The sequence below is a fragment of the Pleurodeles waltl genome, chromosome 4_1, assembly GCF_031143425.1.
Source record: "Pleurodeles waltl isolate 20211129_DDA chromosome 4_1, aPleWal1.hap1.20221129, whole genome shotgun sequence".
Taxonomy (NCBI): domain Eukaryota; kingdom Metazoa; phylum Chordata; class Amphibia; order Caudata; family Salamandridae; genus Pleurodeles; species Pleurodeles waltl.
In genome coordinates this window covers 40614275-40623809 of record NC_090442.1, presented here as the reverse complement: position 1 = coordinate 40623809, position 9535 = coordinate 40614275, and the positions used below count along the sequence as shown (strand labels likewise).

The window sequence follows — 9535 nt, the reverse complement described above, 5'->3', positions numbered from 1 at the left end:
GTAGAAGCTCTACGATTTTCTCCAGGAATAATGCAAATTGTCCCTCAGAAAAAGTATAGTACTAGAGAAGAATCATAAAGGATTGACACAATTGCTGCCTTTGCTGTTGCCCCAGTTGTGTAATCTGTCAAGGACTGGTCTCTTGCAGATTGAGGCACCTAGTTGCAATTGTGTGGTATAAATCACCCTTAAAACCATTTTTGCTATAAACTTGAGATCTTTCTGAGATACTATCTCACAGACTTCTTATGAATGAGGAACTCTGAAATTGTCACATTCCAATTTGTACGTCCTTAAAACTCTGCTGGTTATTCAAATGGGCAGATTGTTTTTTAAATTCCTTTCTGTCTCTAGTTGTAGTTATATTGATACAGAGGCATAATTGTTGAATGATATATATTGGTTTGATTGAAATATGTTCGTAGAGGTGGTGATAGGCTTTCTGTGTCTGTCTGAGAGCAAGGACCGGTTAACGTCTTTTTCCAAGAGCAGTTTGTTGTGAAAGGTATCAGGGAAAGGAGTATGTATTGTGATGTGGTTCTCTGACTGCTTCTGTCCACTTGCCAAAAGTTCCAAGGCCCTATGATAGCACAAAAACTGTAAGATTGAAGTGGGTGGTGCCGGAGGTTTAAAATGGTCAGTTTAATTAAAGACAGAAAAGTGAAACGAATGACTGCAGAAATACTGTATGTGGCCATGAACTGAGATGAAAGGATGATTTTGGAACTCTGTCTTGCAGATTACCCTCAATGCCGCAATGGATAGGGCACTACTCTCACAGACCAGGGTGTGTAAGTTTAAGTCTATCTGAGGTACACACACTGAACTAATACATTTTTGCTGAAACCTAATCATATTGTTTACTCTTCCTCGTAGCAGCTTGCCAGGGTGATAGTATATTGCAACAGAACCATTCCACTTCTTCACTGAAAAGAGTCATGCTGGTTACCCAAATGTGCAGCGTGTCATTTTATACAGCTTTCTTTATTGAAATTAAACTTGGACTCACTTGAAATATTCTCTTTCAAAATGAATGTTTTGAGCTGCTGTGAATTTTATTTCTAGAGGTGGTGACAGGCTTTCAGGTACGTGCTTAGGTCAAGGCCCTGTTCATGTCACTTGTATAAGCTAATTCAGGGAGCAAATTAGCAAGTCAAGAAATGGGAAGTCTGAACTACTGTCAAAGCAGTTTCATTCTCTTTTCAAATAATCCAAAAATACCATTGCAGCATAAAACAGAGTATTCAATAAAAGAAGAAAGGAGGATTAACGGCAAAAAAGGACATCATAAGATATGAAACTTTGGAAATTATCTAGATATTGTTTGAAAAAACTCCTTTGATGGAAAGAAGATGAAGAACGGTATGGGATCCTGTCCTGCGCACCTGTAATTGATATGTTCCACATCCATTCATACCACCTAACCCTAAACACCCACACATATTGCAGTCAGTGACCATGTGGCCTAATGGATAAGGGGTCTGACTTTGAATCAGAAGATTGAGGGTTCGAGTCCCTTCATGGTTGGGTCTTTTTCTCACAGTACCCAACTTATCTTTACATACAAACTGGAAACACACTCTTACAATACTCCTTTCACTCTCACTCATTAAGAAAGCCCAATGCAAACTGCACAATCAGTCACGTTATGCCTTCAGCATTGCTACTTTTCTTTCTTTCTACCATACCAAAGTACCTCTTCATAAATGCCATGGATATGCAATACGTATGCAACAATATGACACGGCACAATCATTCTTAACAGAACTGTGGGTAGATTCAGTGCAGGGAGTGTGTGCGTGCAGAAAGCAGAAACTATGCATGGGTAGAAGCTCTATGATTTTCTCCAGGAATAATGCAAATTGTCCCTCAGAAAAAGTATAGTACTAGAGAAGAATCATAAAGGATTGACACAATTGCTGCCTTTGCTGTTGCCCCAATTGTGTAATCTGTCAAGGACTGGTCTCTTGCAGATTGAGGCACCTAGTTGCAATTGTGTGGTATAAATCACCCTTACAACCATTTTTGCTATAAACTTGAGATCTTTCTGAGATACTATCTCACAGACTTCTTATGAATGAGGCACTCTGAAATTGTCACATTCCAATTTGTACGTCCTTAAAACTATGCTGGTTATTCAAATGGGCAGATTGTTTTTTAAATTCCTTTCTGTCTCTAGTTGTAGTTATATTGATACAGAGGCATAATTGTTGAATGATATATATTGGTTTGATTGAAATATGTTCGCAGAGGTGGTGATAGGCTTTCTGTGTCTGTCTGAGAGCAAGGCCCGGTTAACGTCTTTTTCCAAGAGCAGTTTGTTGTGAAAGGTATCAGGCAAAGGAGTATGTATTGTGATGTGGTTCTCTGACTGCTTCTGTCCACTTGCCAAAAGTTCCAAGGCCCTATGATAGCACAAAAACTGTAAGATTGAAGTGGGTGGTGCCGGAGGTTTAAAATGGTCAGTTTAATTAAAGACAGAAAAGTGAAACGAATGACTGCAGAAATACTGTATGTGGCCATGAACTGAGATGAAAGGATGATTTTGGAACTCTGTCTTGCAGATTACCCTCAATGCCGCAATGGATAGGGCACTACTCTCACAGACCAGGGTGTGTAAGTTTAAGTCTATCTGAGGTACACACACTGAACTAATACATTTTTGCTGAAACCTAATCATATTGTTTACTCTTCCTCGTAGCAGCTTGCCAGGGTGATAGTATATTGCAACAGAACCATTCCACTTCTTCACTGAAAAGAGTCATGCTGGTTACCCAAATGTGCAGCGTGTCATTTTATACAGCTTTCTTTATTGAAATTAAACTTGGACTCACTTGAAATATTCTCTTTCAAAATGAATGTTTTGAGCTGCTGTGAATTTTATTTCTAGAGGTGGTGACAGGCTTTCAGGTACGTGCTTAGGTCAAGGCCCTGTTCATGTCACTTGTATAAGCTAATTCAGGGAGCAAATTAGCAAGTCAAGAAATGGGAAGTCTGAACTACTGTCAAAGCAGTTTCATTCTCTTTTCAAATAATCCAAAAATACCATTGCAGCATAAAACAGAGTATTCAATAAAAGAAGAAAGGAGGATTAACGGCAAAAAAGGACATCATAAGATATGAAACTTTGGAAATTATCTAGATATTGTTTGAAAAAACTCCTTTGATGGAAAGAAGATGAAGAACGGTATGGGATCCTGTCCTGCGCACCTGTAATTGATATGTTCCACATCCATTCATACCACCTAACCCTAAACACCCACACATATTGCAGTCAGTGACCATGTGGCCTAATGGATAAGGGGTCTGACTTTGAATCAGAAGATTGAGGGTTCGAGTCCCTTCATGGTTGGGTCTTTTTCTCACAGTACCCAACTTATCTTTACATACAAACTGGAAACACACTCTTACAATACTCCTTTCACTCTCACTCATTAAGAAAGCCCAATGCAAACTGCACAATCAGTCACGTTATGCCTTCAGCATTGCTACTTTTCTTTCTTTCTACCATACCAAAGTACCTCTTCATAAATGCCATGGATATGCAATACGTATGCAACAATATGACACGGCACAATCATTCTTAACAGAATTGTGGGTAGATTCAGTGCAGGGAGTGTGTGCGTGCAGAAAGCAGAAACTATGCATGGGTAGAAGCTCTATGATTTTCTCCAGGAATAATGCAAATTGTCCCTCAGAAAAAGTATAGTACTAGAGAAGAATCATAAAGGATTGACACAATTGCTGCCTTTGCTGTTGCCCCAGTTGTGTAATCTGTCAAGGACTGGTCTCTTGCAGATTGAGGCACCTAGTTGCAATTGTGTGGTATAAATCACCCTTACAACCATTTTTGCTATAAACTTGAGATCTTTCTGAGATACTATCTAACAGACTTCTTATGAATGAGGCACTCTGAAATTGTCACATTCCAATTTGTACGTCCTTAAAACTATGCTGGTTATTCAAATGGGCAGATTGTTTTTTAAATTCCTTTCTGTCTCTAGTTGTAGTTATATTGATACAGAGGCATAATTGTTGAATGATATATATTGGTTTGATTGAAATATGTTCGCAGAGGTGGTGATAGGCTTTCTGTGTCTGTCTGAGAGCAAGGCCCGGTTAACGTCTTTTTCCAAGAGCAGTTTGTTGTGAAAGGTATCAGGCAAAGGAGTATGTATTGTGATGTGGTTCTCTGACTGCTTCTGTCCACTTGCCAAAAGTTCCAAGGCCCTATGATAGCACAAAAACAGTAAGATTGAAGTGGTGGGTGCCGGAGGTTTAAAATGGTCAGTTTAATTAAAGACAGAAAAGTGAAACGAATGACTGCAGAAATACTGTATGTGGCCATGAACTGAGATGAAAGGATGATTTTGGAACTCTGTCTTGCAGATTACCCTCAATGCCGCAATGGATAGGGCACTACTCTCACAGACCAGGGTGTGTAAGTTTAAGTCTATCTGAGGTGCACACCCTAAACTAATACATTTTTGCTGAAACCTAATCATATTGTTTACTCTTCCTCGTAGCAGCTTGCCAGGGTGATAGTATATTGCAACAGAACCATTCCACTTCTTCACTGAAAAGAGTCATGCTGGTTACCCAAATGTGCAGCGTGTCATTTTATACAGCTTTCTTTATTGAAATTTAACTTGGACTCACTTGAAATATTCTCTTTCAAAATGAATGTTTTGAGCTGCTGTGAATTTTATTTCTATCGGTGGTGACAGGCTTTCAGGTACGTGCTTAGGTCAAGGCCCTGTTTATGTCACTTGTATAAGCTAATTCAGGGAGCAAATTAGCAAGTCAAGAAATGGGAAGTCTGAACTACTGTCAAAGCAGTTTCATTCTCTTTTCAAATAATCCAAAAATACCATTGCAGCATAAAACAGAGTATTCAAGAAAAGAAGAAAGGAGGATTAACGGCAAAAAAGGACATCGTAAGATACGAAACTTTAGAAATTATCTAGATATTGTTTGAAAAAACTCCTTTGATGGAAAGAAGATGAAGAACGGTATGGGATCCTGTCCTGCGCACCTGTAATTGATATGTTCCACATCCAAACTATGCATGGGTAGAAGCTCTATGATTTTCTCCAGGAATAATGCAAATTGTCCCTCAGAAAAAGTATAGTACTAGAGAAGAATCATAAAGGATTGACACAATTGCTGCCTTTGCTGTTGCCCCAGTTGTGTAATCTGTCAAGGACTGGTCTCTTGCAGATTGAGGCACCTAGTTGCAATTGTGTGGTAAAAATCACCCTTACAACCATTTTTGCTATAAACTTGAGATCTTTCTGAGATACTATCTAACAGACTTCTTATGAATGAGGAACTCTGAAATTGTCACATTCCAATTTGTACGTCCTTAAAACTATGCTGGTTAGTCAAATGGGGAGATTGTTTTTTAAATTCCTTTCTGTCTCGAGTTGCAGTTATATTGATACAGAGGCATAATTGTTGAATGATATATATTGGGTTGATTGAAATATGTTCGTAGAGGTGGTGATAGGCTTTCTGTGTCTGTCTGAGAGCAAGGACCGGTTAACATCTTTTCCAAGAGCAGTTTGTTGTGAAAGGTATCAGGCAAAGGAGTATATATTGTGATGTGGTTCTCTGACTGCTTCTATCCACTTGCCAAAAGTTCCAAGGCCCTATGATAGCAGAAAAACGGTAAGATTGAAGTGGTGGGTGCCGGAGGTTTAAAATGGTCAGTTTAATTAAAGACAGAAAAGTGAAACGAATGACTGCAGAAATACTGTATGTGGTCATGAACTGAGATGAAAGGATGATTTTGGAACTCTGTCTTGCAGATTACCCTCAATGCCGCAATGGATAGGGCACTACTCTCAAAGACCAGGGTGTGTAAGTTTAAGTCTATCTGAGGTGCACACCCTGAACTAATACATTTTTGCTGAAACCTAATCATAGTGTTTACTCTTCCTCGTAGCAGCTTGCAAGGGTGATAGTATATTGCAATAGAACCATTCCACTTCTTCACTGAAAAGAGTCATGCTGGTTACCCAAAAGTGCAGCGTGTCATTTTATAAAGCTTTCTTATTGAAATTAAACTTTGACTCACTTGAAATATTATCTTTCAAAATGAATGTTTTGAGCTGCTGTGAATTTTATTTCTAGAGGTGGTGACAGGCTTTCAGGTACGTGCTTAGGTCAAGGCCCTATTCATGTCACTTGTATAAGCTAATTCAGGGAGCAAATTAGCAAGTCAAGAAATGGGAAGTCTGAACTACTGTCAAAGCAGTTTCATTCTCTTTTCAAATAATCCAAAAATACCAAGGCATCATAAAACAGAATATTCAATAAAAGAAGAAAGGAGGATTAACGGCAAAAAAGCACATCATAAGATATAAAACTTTGGAAATTATCTAGATATTGTTTGAAAAAACTCCTTTGATGGAAAGAAGATGAAGAACGGTATGGGATCCTGTCCTGCGCACCTGTAATTGATATGTTCCACATCCATTCATACCACCTAACCCTAAACACCCAAAAATATTGCAGTCAGTTACCATGTGGCCTAATGGATAAGGTGTCTGACTTTGGATCAGAAGATTGAGGGTTTGAGTCGCTTCATGGTTGAGTCTTTTTCTCACAGCACCCAACTTATCTTTACATACAAACTGGAAACACACTCTTACAATACTCCTTTCACTCTCACTCATTAAGAAAGCCCAATGCAAACTGCACAATCAGTCACGTTATGCCTTCAGCATTGCTACTTTTATGTCTTTCTGCCATACCAAAGTACCTCTTCATAAGTGCCACGGAAATGCAATATGTATACAACAATATGACATGGCACAATCATTCTGAACAGAACTGTGGGTAGATTCAGTGCAGGGAGTGTGTGCGTGCAGAAAGCAGAAACTATGCATGGGTAGAAGCTCTATGATTTTCTCCAGGAATAATGCAAATTGTCCCTCAGAAAAAGTATAGTACTAGAGAAGAATCATAAAGGATTGACACAATTGCTGACTTTGCTGTTGCCCCACTTGTGTAATCTGTCAAGGACTGGTCTCTTGCAGATGCAGATTGAGACACCTAGTTGCAATTGTGTGGTATAAATCACCCTTAAAACCATTTTTGCTATAAACTTGAGATCTTTCTGAGATACTATCTCATAGACTTCTTATGAATGAGGAACTCTGAAATTGTCACATTCCAATTTGTACGTCCTTAAAACTCTGCTGGTTATTCAAATGGGCAGATTGTTTTTTAAATTCCTTTCTGTCTCTAGTCGTAGTTATATTGATACAGAGGCATAATTGTAGAATGATATATATTGGTTTGATTGAAATATGTTCGTAGAGGTGGTGATAGGCTTTCTGTGTCTGTCTGAGAGCAAGGACCGGTTAACATCTTTTTCCAAGAGCAGTTTGTTGTGAAAGGTATCAGGCAAAGGAGTATGTATTGTGATGTGGTTCTCTGACTGCTTCTGTCCACTTGCCAAAAGTTCCAAGGCCCTATGATAGCACAAAAACGGTAAGATTGAAGTGGTGGGTGCCGGAGGTTTAAAATGGTCAGTTTAATTAAAGACAGAAAAGTGAAACGAATGACTGCAGAAATACTGTATGTGGCCATGAACTGAGATGAAAGGATGATTTTGGAACTCTGTCTTGCACATTACCCTCAATGCCGCAATGGATAGGGCACTACTCTCACAGACCAGGGTGTGTAAGTTTAAGTCTATCTGAGGTGCACACCCTGAGCTAATACATTTTTGCTGAAACCTAATCATATTGTTTACTCTTCCTCGTAGCAGCTTGCCAGGGTGATAGTATATTGCAACAGAACTATTCCACTTCTTCACTGAAAAGAGTCATGCTGGTTACCCAAATGTGCAGCGTGTCATTTTATACAGCTTTCTTTATTGAAATTAAACTTGGACTCACTTGAAATATTCTCTTTCAAAATGAATGTTTTGAGCTGCTGTGAATTTTATTTCTAGAGGTGGTGACAGGCTTTCAGGTACGTGCTTAGGTCAAGGCCCTGTTCATGTCACTTGTATAAGCTAATTCAGGGAGCAAATTAGCAAGTCAAGAAATGGGAAGTCTGAACTACTGTCAAAGCAGTTTCATTCTCTTTTCAAATAATCCAAAAATACCATTGCAGCATAAAACAGAGTATTCAATAAAAGAAGAAAGGAGGATTAACGGCAAAAAAGCACATCATAAGATATGAAACTTTGGAAATTATCTAGATATTGTTTGAAAAAACTCCTTTGATGGAAAGAAGATGAAGAACGGTATGGGATCCTGTCCTGCGCACCTGTAATTGATTTGTTCCACATCCATTCATACCACCTAACCCTAAACACCCAAACATATTGCAGTTAGTGACCATGTGGCCTAATGGATAAGTCGTCTGACTTCAGATCAGAAGATTGAGGGTTCGAGTCCCTTCGTGGTTGAGTCTTTTTCTCACAGCACCCAAATTATCTTTACATACAAACTGGAAACACACTCTTACAATACTCCTTTCACTCTCACTCATTAAGAAAGCCCAATGCAAACTGCACAATCAGTCACGTTATGCCTTCAGCATTGCTACTTTTCTGTCTTTCTGCCATACCAAAGTACCTCTTCATAAACACCACGGATATGCAATACGTATACAACAATATGACACGGCACAATCATTCTTAACAGAACTGTGGGTAGATGCAGTGCAGGGAGTGTGTGCGTGCAGAAAGCAGAAACTATGCATGCGTAGAACCTCTATGATTTTCTCCAGGAATAATGCAAATTGTCCCTCAGAAAAAATATAGTACTGGAGAAGAATCATAAAGGATTGACACAATTGCTGCCTTTGCTGTTGCCCCAATTGTGTAATCTGTCAAGGACTGGTCTCTTGCAGATTGAGGCACCTAGTTGCAATTGTGTGGTAAAAATCACCCTTACAACCATTTTTGCTATAAACTTGAGATCTTTCTGAGATACTATCTCACAGACTTCTTATGAATGAGGAACTCTGAAATTGTCACATTCCAATTTGTACGTTCTTAAAACTCTGCTGGTTATTCAAATGGGCAGATGGTTTTTTAAATTCCTTTCTGTCTCTAGTTGTAGTTATATTGATACAGAGGCATAATTGTTGAATGATATATATTGGTTTGATTGAAATATGTTCGTAGAGGTGGTGATAGGCTTTCTGTGTCTGTCTGAGAGCAAGGACCGGTTAACGTCTTTTTCCAAGAGCAGTTTGTTGTGAAAGGTATCAGGCAAAGGAGTATGTATTGTGATGTGGTTCTCTGACTCCTTCTGTCCACTTGCCAAAAGTTCCAAGGCCCTATGATAGCACAACAACGGTAAGATTGAAGTGGTGGGTGCCGGAGGTTTAAAATGGTCAGTTTAATTAAAGACAGAAAAGTGAAACGAATGACTGCAGAAATACTCTATGTGGCCATGAACTGAGATGAAAGGATGATTTTGGAACTCTGTCTGGCAGATTACCCCCAATGCCGCAATGGATAGGGCACTACTCTCACTGACCAGGGTGTGTAAGTTTAAGTCTATCT

General features: G+C 39.0%; 2 non-coding genes across 2 annotated transcripts; both read left to right on the top strand.

Annotated features, from left to right (window-relative positions):
- The first annotated feature begins 1454 nt into the window (after nt 1–1454).
- On the top strand, nt 1455–1527 carry TRNAQ-UUG (transfer RNA glutamine (anticodon UUG)). The gene has a single exon. It is a non-coding gene; the product is annotated as a tRNA-Gln (tRNA).
- Nucleotides 1528–3279: 1752 nt separating this feature from the next.
- On the top strand, nt 3280–3352 carry TRNAQ-UUG (transfer RNA glutamine (anticodon UUG)). The gene has a single exon. It is a non-coding gene; the product is annotated as a tRNA-Gln (tRNA).
- Nucleotides 3353–9535: the final 6183 nt, after the last annotated feature.